The 19,598-nt window shown below is 41.1% G+C and overlaps 1 long non-coding RNA gene across 1 annotated transcript in view; it reads left to right on the top strand.

The window, feature by feature from the left end:
* The window catches only part of LOC144382570 (uncharacterized), a 372,453-nt gene that overhangs the window by 93,451 nt on the left and 259,404 nt on the right, over positions 1 to 19,598 (top strand). Inside the window, exon 3 of the long non-coding RNA XR_013449753.1 lies at positions 19,370 to 19,466. This is a non-coding gene — a long non-coding RNA (uncharacterized LOC144382570). The remainder of the gene's footprint in view (positions 1 to 19,369; positions 19,467 to 19,598) is intronic.

Genomic DNA, 19,598 nt, shown 5'->3' with positions numbered 1-19,598 from the left:
AAGATTGATAAACCCCTGGCCAGACTTATCAAAAAGAAAAGAGAAAGGACCCAAATAAATAAAATCATGAACGAAAGAGGAGAGATCACAACCAACACCAAAGAAATACAAACAATTTTAAGAACATATTATGAGCAACTATATGCTAGCAAATTAAATAATCTGGAAGAAGTGGATGCATTCCTAGAGACGTATAAACTACCAAAACTGAATCAGGAAGAAATAGAAAACCTGAACACACCCATAACCACTAAGGAAATTGAAGCAGCAATCAAAAATCTCCCAACAAACAAGAGCCCAGGGCCAGATGGCTTCCCAGGGGAATTCTCCCAAACATTTCAAGAAGAATTAATACCTATTCTTCTGAAACTGTTCCAAAAAATAGAAATGGAAGGAAAACTTCCAAACTCATTTTATGAGGCCAGCATTACCTGGATCTGAAAACTAAAGACCCCAACATAAAGGAGAACTACAGTCCAATATCCCTGATGAAATGGATGCAAAAATTCTCACCAAAATACTAGGCAATAGGATCCAACAGTACATTAAAAGGATTATTCACCACCACCAAGTGGGATTTATCCCTGGGCTGCAAGTTTGGTTCAACATCCACAAATCAACCAATGTGATACAATACATTAATAAAAGAAAGAACAAGAACCATATGATCCTCTCATGCAGAAAAAGCATTTGACAAAGTACAGCATCCTTTCTTGATTAAAACTCTAAACAGCTTAGGGATAGAGGGTACATACCTCAATATCATAAAAGCCATCTATGAAAAACCCACAGTGAATATCATACTCAATGGGGAAAACCTGAGAGCTTTTCCCCTAAGGTCAGGAACATGGCAGGGATGTCCACTATCACCACTGCTGTTCAACATAGTACTAGAAGTCCTAGCCACAGCAATCAGACAACAAAAAGAAATAAAAGTCATCCGAATCGGCAAAGAAGAAGTGAAACTCTCACTTTTTGCAAATGATATGATACTTTATGTGGAAAACCCAAAAGACTCCACCCCAAAACTGCTACAACTCATACAGGACTTCAGTAAAGTGGCAGGATATAAAATCAATGCACAGAAATCAGTTGCATTTCTATACACAACAACAAGACAGAAGAAAGAGAAATTAAGGAGTCAGTCCCATTTGCAATTGCACCCAAAACCATAAGATACCTAGGAATAAATCTAATCAAAGAGGCAAAGAATCTGTACTCAGAAAACTATAGAATACTTATGAGCAAAATTGAGGAAGACACAAAGAATTGGAAAAACATTCCATGCTCATGGATTGGAAAAAAAATATTGTGACAATGTCTATGCTACTTAGAGCAATCTACACATTTAATGCAATCCCTATCAAAATACCATCAACTTTTTTCACAGAAATGGAACAAATCATCCTAAAATTTGTATGGAACCAGAGAAGACCCCAAATAGCCAGAGGAATGTTGAAAAAGAAAAGCAAAGCTGGTGGCATCACAATTCCAGACTTCAAGCTCTATTACAAAGCTGTCATCATCAAGACAGTATGGTACTGGCACAAAAACAGACACATAGATCAATGGAACAGAATTGGGAGCCCAGAAATGGACCCTCAACTCTATGGTCAACTAATCTTTGACAAAGCAGGGAAGAATATCCAATGGAAAAAGACAGTCTCTTCAACAAATGGTGTTGGGAAAATTGGACAGCCACATGCTGAAGAATGAGACTGGACTATTTCCTTACACTGAACACAAAAATAGACTCAAAATGGATGAAAGACCTAAATATGAGACAGGAATCCATCAAAATCCTAGAGGAGAACAGAGGCAGCAACCTCTTCAACCTCGGCTGCAGCAACTTCTTGCTAGACGTGTCTCCAAAGGCAAGGGAAGCAAGGGCAAAAATGAACTATTGGGACTTCATCAAGATTAAAAGCTTTTGCATAGCAAAGGAAACGGTCAAAAAATCAAAAGACAACTGACAGAATGGGAGAAGATATTTGCAAATGACATGTCAGATAAAGGGCTAGTGTCCAAAATCTATGAAGAACTTATCAAACTCAACAGCCAAAGAAAAATAATCCAATCAAGAAATGGGCAGAAGATATGAACAGATATTTTTCCAATGAAGACATCCGAATGGCCAACAGACACATGAAAAAGTGCTCAACATTGCTCAGCATCAGGGAAATCCAAATCAAAACCTCAATGAGATACCACCTCACACAGTCAGAATGGCTAAAATTAACAAGTCAGGAAACGGCATTTGTTAGTGAAGATGCAGGGAAAGGGGAATCCTCCTACACTGTTGGTGGGAATGCAAGCTGGTGCAGCCACTCTGGAAAATAGTATGGCAGTTCCTCAAAAAGTTGAAAATAGAGCTACCGTACAACCCAGCAATTGCCCTAATGGGTATTTACCCCAAAGATACAAATGTAGTGATCCGAAGGGGTACATGCACCCTGATGTTTATAGCAGCAATGCCCACAATAGCCAAACTATGGAAAGAGCCAAGCTGTCCATCGACAGATGAATGGATAAAGAAGATGTGGTGTATACACACACACACACACACACATACACACACACACACACACACACACAGGAATATTATGCAGCCATCAAAAAGCCCCGAAATCTTGCCATTTGCAATGGCGTGGATAGAACTAGAGGGTATTATGCTAAGCGAAATAAGTCAATCAGAGAAAGACATGTATCATATGATCTCACTGATATGAGGAATTCTTAATCTCGGGAAACAAACTGAGGGTTGCTGGAGTGGTGGGAGGTGGGAGCGATGGGGTGGCTGGGTGATAGACACTGGGGAGGGTGTGTGCTATGGTGAGCGCTGTGAATTGTGTAAGATTGATGAATCACAGACCTGTACCTCTGAAACAAATAATACATTATATGTTAGGAAAAAAAAAAAGTAGGAAGGGAAAAATGAAGGGGGGAAATCGGAGGGGGAGATGAACCATGAGAGACTATGGACTCTGAGAAACAAACTGAGGGTTCTAGAGGGAAGGGGGGTGGGGGATGTGTTAGCTTGGTGATGGGTATTAAAGAGGGCACGTATTGAATGGAGCAGTGGGTGTTATACACAAACAATGAATCATGGATCACCACATCAAAAACTAATGATGTAATGTATGGTGATTAACATAACATAATAAAATAAAATAAAAAAAAAACCACCAAAAAAAAAAAGAACTTCAAAAGTGTAAATGCTATGAAATTACAAAAACATCCTTTGAAAGTTGAGTTGTTTACATTTCTTATTTTCTTATTGTGATTTATGAATTTTAAATAATAAATAATTTAATTTTTTCAGGCCCTGCCAATGTGACATTGAAACAAAAGATTAAAATTAAACATTTATTTTTTAAAATACACAAAACTATGTAAAGATATAAGAAATATAAATAATTTAACTTTCACAGGATGTTTTTGTAGGCTTATAGCATTTATACTTCTAAAGTTATGAAGCTTAAAACATCACCTTGACTTTTGGGACACTCTGTTATTACTGACCGTTAGCTAGATGCCTGTACAGTATTTATATGATGTATGTGCTATCACAATTCATTTATTCAATGACTATATTTTCAGTTTACTAACTAGGTGCTAGGCAGTGGGAATACAAATCCCTGTTCTCATAAAATATATACATTTTCCAATAGTTCAATACAAATAATCCTTATTTCGGAGTTTGGGTCCAATCATTATCCATACCTCCTTTAGAAAGCATTGTAAATTTTGAGAGTAAGAAACGTGTGTGTGTGTGTGTGTGTGTGTGTGTGTGTGTGTGTGTTTTCAAATAGAATTTCTTTCAAAATACTGTTATTTCACCTTAGGAAGAGAATCATGGAGGTCATGGGATGATGAATTTGGGTTTGCAATGTTTGGGGACATTTGTGCTCACGATCTTCTGGCAGGCTGCCCAGCATTCCCCAACTCCCTGTCCACAGCCCTCCTCTCTTCAAACCACCAACCCTCCTTCCTCAGCCTGCGTATTTTATTTCACTGAGAAAAAAGTAGCAATCCGGTGAGAACCTCTGTATCTTCCCATATGGAATCTTCTACCCAACCCAGATACCCTTCCTTCCCTCCACCTCTGGATGCGCAGTGGGCTCCTGACTACTGTCAACTCCACTGCTTATATAGTGGAGGTCTCTAAGGACTTTCTAAAACTTCTCTCCTGTCTTCTGTGTCATCACCTTTTCCCTCTCTACTGAATCTTTCCATCAGCATACAAACACCCTGTAATTTCCATAAGAAAAAAAGCTTCTGTGACTCTAAATTCCTAACTATTGCCCAGTTTCTTTGCTCCCATTTACAGTGAATCTCAGACTTGTCTACACTAGTTGTTTTCATTTTCTTATTCTCTTGAACTCTCTCAAATCAGAATTTTATGCATCACCACTCCATTAAAAAAACACATGTCAGGGCCCAGCTCAATGGCTACCATACACCCAAATACAGCGGTCATTCCAAGTCCTACCTTTTTCTTTTTAACAACATTTGACCCACTTGATCACACTCTCCTTGAGGAAAACTCTTCTTCACTTGGCTCCCAGAACACCATGTTTGCTGACTACTGCTCTCAGTCTACTTTTTTGGCTCCTTTTTTTTTTGCTCTAGATGGTGCAGCATCCAAGGCCAGATTCTTAGACCTTTGCTCTTCTCTCTTTACTCACATGCTAGACCCATAGTCCTAAATCGCCTTTCTTAGCAGATGACTCAGATTTGTATTTCCAGTCCCAATGTCTCAAACTCTAGACTGAGATACACCCAACTGTTGCCTCTGTTGGATGTCCAACGGGCATATCAAACCTAGTGTATTTCAAAAAGAACTCATTCCCCCCCTCCGAACGGGCTCCTTCAATTGCCTCTATAGTAGTAAATGGCAGGACCATGTACCAGGCCACTACTTTCGAGTCACTCTTAGGTTTGACATTTCATCATCTTCAGTGCTGCCACTCCTGTCTACCCTAATCCTCATCCACCCTTGGTCGCTCCTGTACAGCTACAGTAGCCCTCAAATTCATTTCCCTGCTTCCATCTTGTCACCCCACAGAACCTGTCCACATAGCAGTCAAAATCATCCTTCTAAAACATTTTGACCGTGACGCTCCTCTGCTCAAACTACCCAGATGGCTTCCCACAACAGCTGGAATACATTTGAAAATTATATGCTTCAGGGCCTTTCCTGATCTAGTCCATGCTTACTTCTCTGACTCCATATCTCACCACTCACCCCATCACTGCCCTTCAGTGTGCTGATCCTGCACGAGGGATCCTCAAGATCACCACACGAAAGGCTCTACCTCAGACCCTGGGCCTGGAACGTTCTTCCTCTATGCAGCTTCCTGGCTGGTTCCTGAACCTCGTTCATGGCTCTTCTGCAATGTTGCTTCTTCAGGGAAGGCCTTCCTCTCCATCTTGGGTAAAGCAGAATGCTCTCTGAACCCAGTGCTCATACCCAATCTCCTTACTCTGCTTTGTATTTTTATAAAACATATCCCTTTCTGATAGTAAATTATAGCTTGATTACAAAAATTGATTAACTACCTTGCTCCATTAGAATAGAAATTCCATAAGGGTGGGCTCTTGATCTTGTTGGCTTGGTCTCCAGTGCTTTGAACAGTGCCTTGACAGGAAGGGCTCTACAAATACTGAACTGAATGAAGAGGGTAATGTAGGATGGAATTAGACAAGGCCTGACACCTACCCACAACACTTTCTCCCCTTCCTCCTTTTCTTCCTCCATCTACTTCTCCCTCCTCGCCCTCCTCCTGCCTTCTCTTCTTTTTCCTCCTTTTCTTCCTCCTCCCTTTTCCTTTCTCCTTCTACTTAAAAAAATTTACTTTTTAAAAATTTACTAAGACACGGGCGCCTGGGTGGCTCAGTTGGTTAAGCGACTGCCTTCGGCTCAGGTCATGATCCTGGAGTCCCGGGATCGAGTCCCGCATCGGGCTCCCTGCTCAGCGGGGAGTCTGCTTCTCCCTCTGACCCTCCTCCCTCTCATGCTCTCTGTCTCTCATTCTCTCTCAAATAAATAAATAAAAAAATCTTTAAAAAAAAAAAATTTACTAAGACACAATAGTGGAAACAATAGGAAATTATTCCATTTCTTATGTATTAACTCTGTGTGTGTGTGTGTTTGTGTGTGTGTGTGTGGTGGCGGAAGGAGGGAAAGCGGTTGCTTATGGGGGGATGGGTGAGTAAATGACAGAAGTCTGCTTTAATGACAGAAGTATAGGAGAAAGACCTCCATCTGAGGTACGTGCTAGAATTAAGGGGGCATCATTCTGCTTTTTCAGATGCTGCACTGAGGCTCCGCTCCTCAGCTTCCCTTGTATGGGTCCTACTGGAGTGTGCAGCTGGGGAATCAAAGTAAAGGTCAAGAGGAGCCAGGGGTGTTCCATCTCTTACTAGTTAAATCTAGGCCCAGTCCGTAAGATGACCGTTGGATGGATGGGCGGTGAGTACCACAGCTTCTTTCCTTTCCTCTGCCTCCTCAGTAAATAAGCTTGGCTTTAGAGCCTAAGTGTTTTCTGTCCTTGGGGTGTATGAGGAAGCATAGTGACAAACTGTAATCCTGCCCTTATTTGTTGGGTTGATCCAGGGAGCATGGAGAATTGTTCTGGAAGTGAGTAGGAACTCACCTAGTGACTAGATGTCTTAGAATTCTGTATAAATAAGGCAGATTTCAAAGGAGTGCCCCGCTCTGTCCTTACGGCCTCCTCTCAGCACCGGGCAGTCCCTTTTTGCAAAGCTTGTAAACCTGAAGTTAATCATTAAAATGATGCAGGATCAGAGACTGGCTCGTTCTATCCAGACCAAGAAAGGAGACTTTCACAGGCTCTGGGAACCATTTGGCTTCCTCTTGAGGCAGCTCTGGAGAGCAAATTGGGATTAAAAAAAAGGAATCTTCATGACACGAAGGTCAAGAAACCCAGAGTACAGAACGCTTTGTTATTCTTTCCACATGTGTCACCAGATGCTTGCTTCAGATAAGTCTGACTTTGAGAAATGGTTGTGAAGACTTGCTTAGATGTGACAGCTCTAAAAGTCCCTCATGAACTCTGAAAAGGCAATCTCAGCCCAGCTGCTCATGGTTAGGGCTCTCCAGAATGAAAATGCTGTTAGCAACTGATTAATTTCTCCCCTTGCACTGGCTTTGACAAACGTTCAGTGCCAAAGATGAGACTGGATTTCCCAATATTTTTCCTCCTTTCTGGACTTAACAATAGCCCTGCGTTCTTGACTACCAGGGATGGGCAGGAGTAATAGTAAACCTTGTGCATAATGAGGGCTGTCACAGTGAACTGTGAGCGCAGGGATGAGCTCATTGTGGAGGGCTGAGTTCCTGTGAGCACCTTGCAAGACAGACCCTATGGAGCATCGAAAGAGAGGGAAATACGCCAAATTAACTAAAGGCATGCAGGGGTTTGACTGTACATCTCATACATGCTGAGGCGACCTTGGAGAATTTCCTCAAGGTAATTCTTTGGGGTAAGGAGTTACACAGAATTTCCTTCAATAAAATTGTTTGCTGCACTTATTTGTAGAGAGATCTGTCTTATTAGACTGTTAACACACTGAGGGCATAAATCATGTCTCATCATTAGTTTTTTCTCATTATGAAGGACAACGGCCTTCAAAAATTACAGCATTCACACACGTTAGTTCCTCAGGTCATCGTGAAGGCTGGAATGATGGACTGAAACCAACAGGAATATAGTGAGGCTATTGGGAAAAACTTCAAGGGACCCACGGAACGGTGTCATCTTCTAATGGGAACAGAGGTTACTAATCTAATAATAACTCTTCCCTCATGATCCCGGAGTCCCGGGATCGAGTTCCGTATCGGGCTTCCTGCTCAGCAGGGAGTCTGCTTCTCCCTCTGACCTTCCCCCCTCTCATGCTCTGTCTCTATCTCATTCTCTCTCTCAAATAAATAAATAAAAAATCTTTAAAAAAAAAAAAAAAATAACTCTTCCTTCACAAGGTGTGATACCCTTTCACTTAAGCATGTCTACACTGTTATAACAGAGCCATGCTTGAAGTTCCTTTTGTTTCAGAATCCAGATTCTGTGTGCCAGCCCAATTGAATTCAATACGGGCCGTCGGGATTTGTAGTCTGAAGAAACATTGTGCGTGCACCTGGCTGTGGGTTTGTGTTTGGTCCACGTGTGTGGTTTTTGGTTGGTCGATTTAGACCTGGTTCCCAGGGTGGCCTACTCTAAATCAAGTTGAAATGTCTGGACTTCCTTGATGTACTGGAGAGCATTTTTCGTTAAAGGGTCGTCCACAGATCTCTGGAGGTACCTGAATCCACTTCAGGGGATCTGCACGTTCAAGGCTATTTTCATAGTAATACCAAGGTGTTATTTTCCTCTTTCACTGTGTTGATATTTACACTGATAGCTCAAAAGCAGTGGTGGGTAAATTTCTGGCTCCTTACCATGAATCAAAGCAGCAGTGCCAAAGTATATTAGTGGTGATTGTACTTTTCACTGCCATGCCCTGGCAGCTTTTTAAAAACCAGGTTTACCTGGGGCACCTGGGTGGCTCAGTCTGTTAAGCATCAGACTCTTGGTTTAGGCTCAGGTCATGATCTCAGGGTCGTGGGATCGAGCCCATGTTGGGCTCTGCCACTCAGCACGGAGTCTGCTTGAGATTCTCTCCCTCTTCCTCAGCCCTCGCCCCCCCACATGTGCTTGCTCTCTCTCTAAAATAAAATAAATAAATAAAATCTAACAAAAAAAAAATAAAGCCCAGATTTATCTCAGAATGCTCTTGATAAAACAGTAAAAACTATTAATTTTACCAAATCTCAGCTTTTGAGTGTATGACTTCTAGCATCAGACATGGGTACAAGAGAATTAGAGACTATTTAGCTCCCCCAGTTGCAGAAAATCAGACCCTTGTAATAAATCCCCAATTCTATATGTCATTCCTAGTGGTTCATTTTCTCTGAGAGAACCCTGACTGATACAGATCTGGGGAGGGAGTCTGATAGCGGTCTTCAAATATTTGCAATGCTGTTATGTGACCAAAGAAGCAGTTTTATTCTGGGTTGATTCAAAGACTAGAATGAAGTCCCAGCGGTAGAGGAGAGAGGCAGGATGGGGTTAGGACTCTGGACACAGACTCTTTTAGTTTGGCTTAGATTCTGGCTCTGCCATTTACTTGCAGCTTTGGTTTTCTCATCTGTTAAATGGCCATAAATATAGTACTCATTTCACATGATTGTTATGAGAATTAAATGAGTTAATATTTGGAAAATGCTTTAAACAGTGCTTTTCATATAGTGAACTCTATTTAATGTTCTGTTAAAATTTAAAAAGTTATAGGGAGATAGATTTTGCTTTAAGACATAAGTACAAGAGAATTAAAGACTATTTAGCTCCCCCAATTGCAGAAAATCAGACCCTTGTAATAAATCCCTAATTCTATATGTCATTCCTAATGGTTCATTTTCTCATATTCTTTAAGAATATTTTAGGGTTGCCTGGGTGGCTCAATTGGTTAAGCGTCTGCCTTCGGCTCATGTCACGATCCCAGGGTTCTGGGATCGAGCCCCGCATCAGGCTCTCTGCTAGGTGGTGAGTCTGCTTCTTCCTTTCCCTCTTCCTGCCACTTCTCCTGCTTGTGCTCTCTCTCTCTCTCTGTCAAATAAATAAATAAAATCTTAAAAGAAAAAAAAAGAATTTTTTAAAATGATCATAGCTTTCCAACAAAGTAGCAGAGTGCCGGGCAGAGAACAAAACCTCCTCTGACCCTTGGGGGGCAGAAGGAAAAAGCAACACAGATTTATAGTCCAAAGACTTAATTCAAGTCTTAATTCAAAGACTTAATTCAAGGCTCAGCCATTGGTTAGCTGTGTCATCGTAGTTAGTCATTTAATCTCTCAAAATCTCCATGTCATCATGCGCAATATAATTTAAGTGAAACAGTGTGATTGAAGGTGCTTTGTTATCTGGAAAGTGCCCTATTCATGTCGTCCTCGGCATTTCCTTGAAAGCTTTGAGGCAGAATATAGCTGAGCTGCCTTTGTCAATGACACCGGGGAAAGGATTCTTGTATCATAGAAGTTTGGACTAGATAATCCCCATGGCTCTTTCCAGCACAGAGAGTTTACCAACTGTTTCTCAAGTAGGCTGCCTGTCAAGGTTTGTGATCCTATTAAAGGAGTTAATAAGAGAAGGATTTTTTTTTCTTCTTTTTGATAGAGTGAATGAGATGGAGCTGGACTAACTGAGGAAATTAAATCAAACAATCAGCGGGGAAGGTTAGCGGTTTCTACATATATGATCATCTCGATGGTAGTTGAGGCTGCGATTTGTCGGTGCAGAATTCCTTCATTTGAATTACAGGCAGTTTGACTTCAAAGTGTTCAATCCCATCTTCTGTATGAAGGTTTGGGACAGTTTGACTTTCTCATTTTCCCTCTTAGAGCTTCAGATTGTTATGGTTAAAAATAATGTATTTATCTTCAGTTTAGAAACCTAATAAAACTTTGACAGGAGTGTGAAATGGTACAAAGCATCTCTTCAACAAATCCATCTCAATAACACTTCTTGACAATCAAAAACCTTCAGGGCCATTCCTTAATGACTTCTGAAGTTTTCACGGATCTGTACTAAGGATGTGAGAATGACTGGAAATGGGTTTTAAAGTAGTGTTAACTTGTTTGTTTTAAAATCCACTCTCTGATTTAGGTTTTGAAAAGGGTTTGAGAATATGCTTTCAGTAAAATATAGGCTGATGAAGTGATTACAGTAACTTGTGCTCCTTGCCTGGGGGTGGGAATTACCGGGCATCTGCTCCAAGATGAAATTTGTGTAAAAGGAAAAATGTCTCTGAGGTTAGAGTCAAGCCCCAGAGGAACAAGGGGAGCTAGCAATCTATCACAAAAGAGATGGGTGGTTGTCAAAGAGGTGAGGGCCTTGGTATCAGGACCCAGTGCAGATTCAAACAATATTGGGCAAGTTTAAAAGACGTAAGGGCTTCCTAAACCCTGTACACACCAGAATTAACTGGGAGATGCTTTTTAAGACCATGATTGCCAGCCCTCTGTATCAGATTCTAATTCAATAGATCTAGAATATGGACTAGGAATTTATAGAATTTACACAGATATAAATTTCCAGTTGATTCTGATGATCGGCAGTGTTTAGAAACCACTAGAATGATGTATTGCTCAGGAGCTTAGGTTCACAGCAAAAAGAGGGGGATTTAGATAGTGAATCTTTTTTTTTTAAAGATTTTATTTATTTGACAGAGAGAGAGAGACAGCGAGAGAGGGGACACAAGCAGGGGGAGTGGGGGAGGGAGAAGAAGGCTTCTCACTGAACAGGAAGCCTGATGTGGGGTTTGATCCCAGAACCCTGGGATCATGACCTGAGCCAAAGGCAGATGCTTAACGCCTGAGCCACCCAGGTGCCCCTAGAGAGTGAATCTTAAGAATGGAGTCATTGTGGGTAATCTTTTAAAGAAATTTTAATTGTGTTTTATTTTACAATTTTTTTATTTTGGAAATTTCCATACTTACCCAAAGGTAAAGTGAATAGTAGAATCAACTATATAATGTATAATGTATCTGTCACATTAAACAATTATTGCCATGCTGCCTGTCTTGTTTCACCTGCTCTCCTCTCCTTCCCCATTTTTTATAAAGACTATAACATTTTATTTAAAGATTTATTTATTTATTTTAGAGAGAGAGAGAGCACACAAGCAGGGGGAGGGGCAGAAGGAGATGGAGAGAATCTCAAGTAGGCTCTGACTCCCCACTGAGTGAGGAGCCTGATGTGGGGCTCAATCTCACCACCCTGAGATCATGACCTGAGCCGAAATCAAGAGTTGGCTGCTTAACCGACTGAGCCACCCAGGTGCCCCCAAGACTATAATATTTTAAAGCAAATTCCAAACATCAACATTTCTTCTCTAATGGGTGAGTCCTTTTCAAAAAAGTAATTGTCATACCATTATCATGTCTAACAAAATGACCAGTAATTCTTTAATATTACTTAGTAATAATCTATATTCAAATTCTTCAACTGTCTCAAAATTGTCACAAAAGCCAGTAAGTAGAAGAAGTTGGAATTTGAATTCAGGCAGTCAGACTCCAGCAGACTCTAAAATCCATAACTCATAAAAAGAGAAAGAAGAGAGTATGTTGAAGGCAATCCTGATGAATTGAATCTTAATAGTCTTTGGGATCTTGGGGAATAAGAACCAGTCGTCAGCTCTGACGGGACAATTGTAAATGCAGGGAGTTTAGAAAGTGGGTCAGTTTCTGTGACCCAGTCGCATCATTCTATGGCCCTGTGATCATGGGGAATGACTTTCTGTCCATATCTGACAGACGGAGCTGAATACAACTTGAACATATTCTTCCAGATTTGCTGAGGTGTGGAGACATTTTCTGGGAGGGAATACAGGTGCAGCTTTTTGACCCAAGGTTGTCTTAGGTAATATCATCTAATCTCTTCATCATACACAGTTGTATTATACCTCTTGTGGCTTGGCCTTTGGCCCTTGGGTTTAGGATGAAACAAAATATAATAGGTGTTAAGTACATATTGAATGAATGAATGAATGAATGGAATATAACTTGTATTTGGCACTCAATACACCTTAGATTAACTCTGCTTTATCAAATCTATGATCCTAATTTATGGTAACGACACTTTTTGTAGATAAAATGTTTGTAAGTCATTTAAAATTTTGTGTATTCAGAGAATTTACTCTTAAGAGTTATCTGACAATGAATTTATCCTGAGGGGAAGCACCTTTAGTCAATGGAAATCACATGTCCTAATACACCTGTAGGAAAAGAAATACATTTTGAATATTTTTTTCCTCAAAAGATAACTGATCTACACCTGTATTTTAGAGATTTAAATATATCTCTTCAGGTGACATCGGCATAGGCCAGTAGGAGAAGCTGCAGTTGCTAAAGAGTTAGAATGGTTTAGAGTGAGGAATGGAAAATGGGAATCTTATAGGACAATTGAGGAGAAAAGTCTCTTAATGCTTTGATTCTAAAGTTCTCTGATGCTGGGCTTGACTCTTGAGTCACCAGTTTTCTGGGGTAGAGGCTGTTGGTTCTTACCTATGTCTGCCTTCTCCTTTTCTCCCTGTGGTCAGAGCTGGAGCACATTTCCCGGCCTGCCCTGGAAGTGGGTGTGGTCGCATGGCGGAGTTCTAGCCAGTAGGGTGTGAGTGGAAGTGATGCACATCCCTTGTTGGTCTGGACGCTCGTAACTTCTCATGCATGGCCCCCATTCTCTTCCTCTGTCCGCAGGCTGGATGCAGGCCATCAGAGAACTCCTAGGCTCCTTCCATGTTGGGGTCTCCGACATTATATAAGAAATAAACCTCTACAATGAGAGCCACTGGAATATGGCCATTTGCTCTGGCAGTTAGCTTAGCCTGGCTTATATGGTTTCTAAACAGCAGGATGAAAATATGGAGTTGGGTCTCTAGGGATTTAGGGAGGTAGTATGAGAGAGTGGTTTAACACATGTGTGAGCTTAGAAAATAAAAACACTTGGGGCACCTGGGTGGCTCAGGTCATAATCCTGGAGTCCTGGGATGGAGCCCCAGGTCGGGTTCCCTGCTCAGCAGGGAACATGTTTCTCCCTCTCCCTCTGCCCCTCTTCCCACTCATTCTCTCTCTTTCAAATAAATAAATAAAAACCTTAAAAAAAAAAAAAAGAAAATACAAACACTTTACTGGAGTAAAGTCTGGTCCCATTTCTGTTATGTAGCTGTTGGAGAGCAAAAATTCCTGTCCCCTTCCAGGTCCTTCTAGCCAGACTAAGAATCCAATTGACATGAGACAGATTAACAGGAGAAAATCAAATTTAATTTTATATGTATGGGGAATCCCACAGACATGGAAATTCCAAAGACAGGCAAAATGGAGGTAAATATGCCATTCTGAACTAAGGACAAGGGGCAGGGGTCTGGGGCTTCAAAGAGAAGAAAGGCAATTCATAGGAAGAGGAAAAAGAGTGAATGTTCGGTAAACAAATGCTTGGTGGGCCCCTGGGTGGGGAATGGGACATAGAGGACTTTGATCAATGTCTCCCATACCAAGTTTATAGTATAATGTAATTATCTATGGTGATAGTTCTCTTCCTGAAGCATGTCATCCATCTGTACTCTTTTTAGGCAGTTGTGGTGGAGGTAAAGAGCTGAATCTGCTGGGTTCTGATTGCTTTTTTAACTCAAAATAATTTTCACGCCAAAGTGGCCCATTTTGGGGCAGCTTGCCCTTGGCCCCTACGTAACTCTGTGACTTTGGATCATTTACTTAACTTTTTTAGGTCTCAGTTTCTTCATCTCTAAAGTGGGGATAATCATTATAGCCACCTGAAAGGATTATTATGAGAACTGAACGAAATTGCCCCTCAGAACAAATAATAATTATAATAAAGTCAGCTATTATTATTAGAATTGACCATGGATACATTATACTTCATTCACGCATGTTTTCAAAGTGCTTAGTATGTCACAGCAAGGTTTTGGGAAAGGATATAAAGATTAGCGGGTCTGATTTTTGCTTTCAGAGAGCCCCCAGTATAGGAAGACAATTGAAGGGCAAACCATGATAAGGGCATAGGGCATAATAGATTACAGTAAGTGAATGGCTTTGTGAATCTGTAAGCTTTTAAATCTGATGAGTATAATATAATAAATATTCCTGTGCCAAAGATATGTATCAGTAGGTGGAGGTAGAAAAAGGATTTTGTTGGAATATATATAGTATATATATGTTATATATATATATATATATTCCCCCCTCCTGCAAACTTGCTGATGAAGTTACAAGCGCAGAACCAGATTACTTTGCTGGAAGTCAATTGGCTCTTGTAACAGTGAGTGCTGAAAGTGGAGGTTTGGTCATTTCAGGGCAATATCTGGAGCTTTGTAAACAGCTCGAGATGATTAATTTACTCTAACAGTGAATAAGAGCCGTGCTGCAGTGTATCCTCAAGGCTGACTTCTTAGTGGTAATTTTACTCAGTCAATTACCTCTTTTTCTCTTGTCAATTTCCTCTCCACCAAGCCATCACAATATGCAGAGGAAAATGCAGGTAGATGACAAAACACAGGGTTTGGGAATCTATCCATACCTCTGGGGCATCTGGGAATTTTACCATGAAAAGGGCATGGCACATGGAAACACTAATTAAACTTCCATTTAAAAATTTTTGAGTGTGTGTGGGCTTTGGAATCAAAGAGACATCCCTGAGGATAATTCTTCTTCAAGAGCCTAGTAAATATTTTTTTCTTGACGCGTAAACAAATATTTTCTCAAGCTATTAGTTGCCAGGCACTGTGCTAAGAGCTTTGGACTCAAAGACGGGTAAACAACATCTGAAGTCTTATGGAAAATATTGATTTATACAAATAGTTACAACTTTATGAATGTTGTAATAGGTAAATATTCTGATTGGAGCCCTGTCTCACGTGACACTATGTCTGGGGAGACACTTGAAGGTATGATGGCTCAGCTGCTTCTTCGAGGGAGAACGGGATTTCTCAGGCAAAGAGAGTAGCAGGCTTTCCAGGTAGTGGAGGCAAGACGTGTTGGTCCAGGACCCTTTTCAATGATGACTTCTTGGGGTCATGGGATATCTTAGAAGATGTCAAAGATCTTTGGCTCAAAGAACTGGGACATTTTATTAAACACATGACATCCACCAGATATCAGGAGATGAGACAAAGCTGCTAAGTCTACCTCTGAGAAAGTTTCACAAATATTTCCTAAACCCCCATAAGATTATTTTCTTAATCCAGACTCCTCCCATCACTATAATCATTCTCCTAATGAAAGAAGCAGGAGGAGAAATTTCTGACATTTTTCTTGTCCAGAGGCCTTGTCCTCTTTTCTAGTTTATGATTTATAATAGTTCAGGCAAAGTGCTCTGACTATCCCAAGTTACCTAAAATTAACATATCAGTTAATTGGATTTGATACCTTTAGAGGGATGGGGAAGTATTCTGAAGCAATTGGTTGGAATTAAGGACATAAAAAGAAAGGCATTATGCAAATGTTTGGTTATTAAGATATTCTGCCTAGAGGGGATAAAGTCAGATAATGAGAAATGAATGAGGATCTAAGGCTCCTGTATGTTTTAATATTAAATTTCTTTAAGAGTAATATTTGGTGTCCTTAGCAGCATGCTTTTGCCAACGCAAAGGAAGAGAGGCATAAAAAAGCACCGGACACTCTGGACAGTATGTGGGTGTGGAGTGTTGGAAGGATAACTGAGGTAGAGTGAGAAGGTAGACATTCTAAGGCCCACGACGTCGATGGGTTCAATTATGGAGCACCTTGCATATCGTATGGGGCTCTTTCTAATACAGGTAATAATGTATTCCGGAACATCTAATATGAGTAGTAACTTTGTTGGTATACTTTCTAGGTTACGAGACAGTTTTCCCATTCATCATCTTGCGTGACTCTCACAGCAGTCTGGAAGTGGCCCGGTGACTGCCCCAGGTCACACAATTAGAGCTGTGGAGATGGATCTTTCTGAAGGCACTTTCTCTCATTTCCTTGCTGAAAACAATTGGGATGACAGACCATGAATAACTTGTTATCTTTGGGCATTGAGATAATAATTGATAATCTGGTTGGTAATGAGATTTTTGAACTTGATGAAATTTAATTCTGGGGTTACTGCCTCTGACGTGAAGAATTCAGACCACTCACTTCAATGGGGATATTTTTCTGCTTGATTGGGGCTTCCATGGCTCATTGCCTGGGCATTGCAGTCCCTGGCACCTCCGATATTAATTGGGGGAACACCCAAGGACTGGCTCTGCAGGCCTTTTCTGAGAGAAGCTCCCTCCCCTAGCAGTGTGTGAACATTCAGTGGGAGAGATTCCGTGGACTTCAATTACTCCCCCCGTTATTCTCCAGGGCCAAGCAGCCTAGGGCCAGGGTCTCTAGAGGGAAGAAAGCCTCTTTACTGCATCCTTGAATGGGCAGGACTGTTCATTTTTTCCTTTCATCCTTTTCTGTATGACTCTATAAGGTTCTAGCCGGTAACCTTAAAGTTGGAGAACTGAACTGGAAAGGAATGTTTAGGTCCAATTGTTTTAGCACCAGAGTAAACTGTTTTGTTCTAAGATATTTTATTTTCTGAGTCTTGTCCCTCCAACAGGATTGTAAGTTACTGGAGGGCAAGGACCTCTTTTCTAGATCATTTGGTTTTCACACACCACCTTTGACCCCTTCAGCTTTTCTCTCTTGGTTTCAGAAGGGCTTGAATAAAACCTTGTGTCCCATGGGAATAGCAGAATGGAGTGTTTAAGGGTCAGGTGCTAGAGGCAGATGGCCTGCTTTTAAAATTCCAGCTCCATCACCGACTAACTGCGTGAGCGTGGACAAGCTATGTAACTCCTCTAAGCTGGCTGCCATTTCCTCAACTGGTAACTGGGGATGTTTGAACCTACCTACTATGATAGCTGTGGAAATAAACTGGATGTCGCATTTGAAGCATTTGGCACAGGGCTTGACACACGATGATTAATCAATGTGAGCGATCATGAGCATCGATCATCGTCATCATCATCATCATTTTTATTACTTTCATCAGCATCATCCTTCGGGGATGGCAGATGATAATGTGTAATTTTGATTATTATCAGCTTGGAAAGTTCTTGGTGTTGTGACACAGGGCTCCCTCTTTGGCTTTATCCTGTTTAGATAAACTTAGAAGGCATCATTGGGCAGTGTAAGGTGACACAAACGTATGAAGATCAGTACAGGCAGAGCTGATGGAATTCAAGTTTGAAATACTGGGCTAAAACTGGCAATGCTGCATTTAGCAGAGACAAGTATATGGAATTGTTAGATTAAAAGTCAAAGAGTTAAAAATAAAATCGCCCAAGTACAGGACTGGATGGAAGTTAGTGTGAAAAGATCTTGAGGATTTTGCTGACCAGGAGTTGAGTCTGAGATGCTGGCATGAGGCTTTGTCTAGAGAAAGATTACTTTAGGTTTCTGCTCTGCGCTGAATGTTTGTGTCTCCCCAAAATTCGTATGTAGAAAATTAAGCCCTAATGTGATGTATTTGGAGGTGGGGCCTTTGGGAGGTGATTAAATTATGAAGCTGGAGCCCTTATGAATGGGATCAGTGACCTTAGAAAAGAGACCCAGAGAGTTCTCTCTGTCCTTCTGCCACATGAGGACAATGAGGACACAGAAAAAACAAACAAACAAAACAAAACAAAACTGTCTGTGAACCAGGAAGCAGGCCCTCAGCAGACATTGATTCTGCCAGCACCTTGATCTTGGACTTCGCAGCCTCCAGAACTGTGAGAATAAATTTCTGTTGTTTATAAGCCAGTCAGCCCAGTCCATGGTATTTTGTTATAATAGCCTGAATGGACTAGGAGAGCTACATTGATCAGAGTACAGTGTTCAATCAAGGGAAGTAACAGACTTGCTGTTTGTGGCACCAGCTCGAGCACATCTGAAATACTGTGTTTAAGTTTAGTTACCCTTGCAATCATCTTGTTATCACTTCATTAAAGGTTTGAGCTCCTTTCTTAACTGTGGATAAAATGAATCCACAGGAGGGCGGATTTGTTAAATCGTCCTACCCTGCCCATCATTTTGTAGCTGATGACTCTGCTGATAAATTTCAACTTGCCTAAACATTCTTGACTCCTTTCTCAAGAGAGGTTCTTTCTCCCTTTGGGCCTGACTTGAAGAGCCAGTTATGTTACTTTGTTTTCTGTTTGGGAGGGTTAGACCTAGTATCCTTTTGACCATGTAATTTCCATCCTGTGTGATCCTGACTTTTCCTCCACAATTCTCACTCCCAATACTGACCCTCTGCGCTGTCCCCGCTGTGCCCGCTGCTGTAGCTTCTAATTTGCTTCATGATCCTCATTCTGTCTTTCCCTTCTGTGTAGGGGTTTCCTTTTTACTGCAGCTAGTAACTTAATTTTACCCTAATAATGACTTGTATAATAGCATACTTTGCAGATTATACATTTGTTTAAAATGCAGTGACATTCAGTGCTCCAGCCAAAAGGAGATTAATGGCAAGAATTTTGGAACTTGTAGCAGGCTGGTGCAGGGGAGCTTGCTTTCACGAGGGACCTCATCATCGTGGCAGGTGGTGCCTGGTGATTGTAGTGGGGGAGGCAGCCCTGTGTTCAGCACCTGCAAGGTTCCTTTTTGTGTTGGGGTGAGGGCTTGGCAAGGGGGATTGGAATTCCATTGAGTTCAGTGGGGACCTGGACAGAAAATTCAGGTTGTTGAAGTTATTTGACTGTGTTTTTATCCTGAGACCAGAAAAATCTGCTGACATTTGGATTCAATCTCATTTAGCTGGGGGTCTTTTGGAGGCAGTGACGGGAAATTATCACCCAGTCCATTGATGGTGACTATTTCAGACCATGCCAGAGCGAAGCAAGAAGAATATTAGGTAAGTGGAACTTTTAGAGAGCAATTAAGCCAGACAATTTAATCTGCAATCTAAGTAAGGTGGAGAGTACTTATTATTCTGTGCATTATTCACACCTTAACTCTGCATAGGGACCTCAGTTTATATCCGTAT

The sequence above is a fragment of the Halichoerus grypus genome, chromosome 7 (assembly GCF_964656455.1).
Source record: "Halichoerus grypus chromosome 7, mHalGry1.hap1.1, whole genome shotgun sequence".
Taxonomy (NCBI): Eukaryota; Metazoa; Chordata; class Mammalia; order Carnivora; family Phocidae; genus Halichoerus; species Halichoerus grypus.
This window is presented reverse-complemented; position numbering and strand designations above follow the sequence as displayed.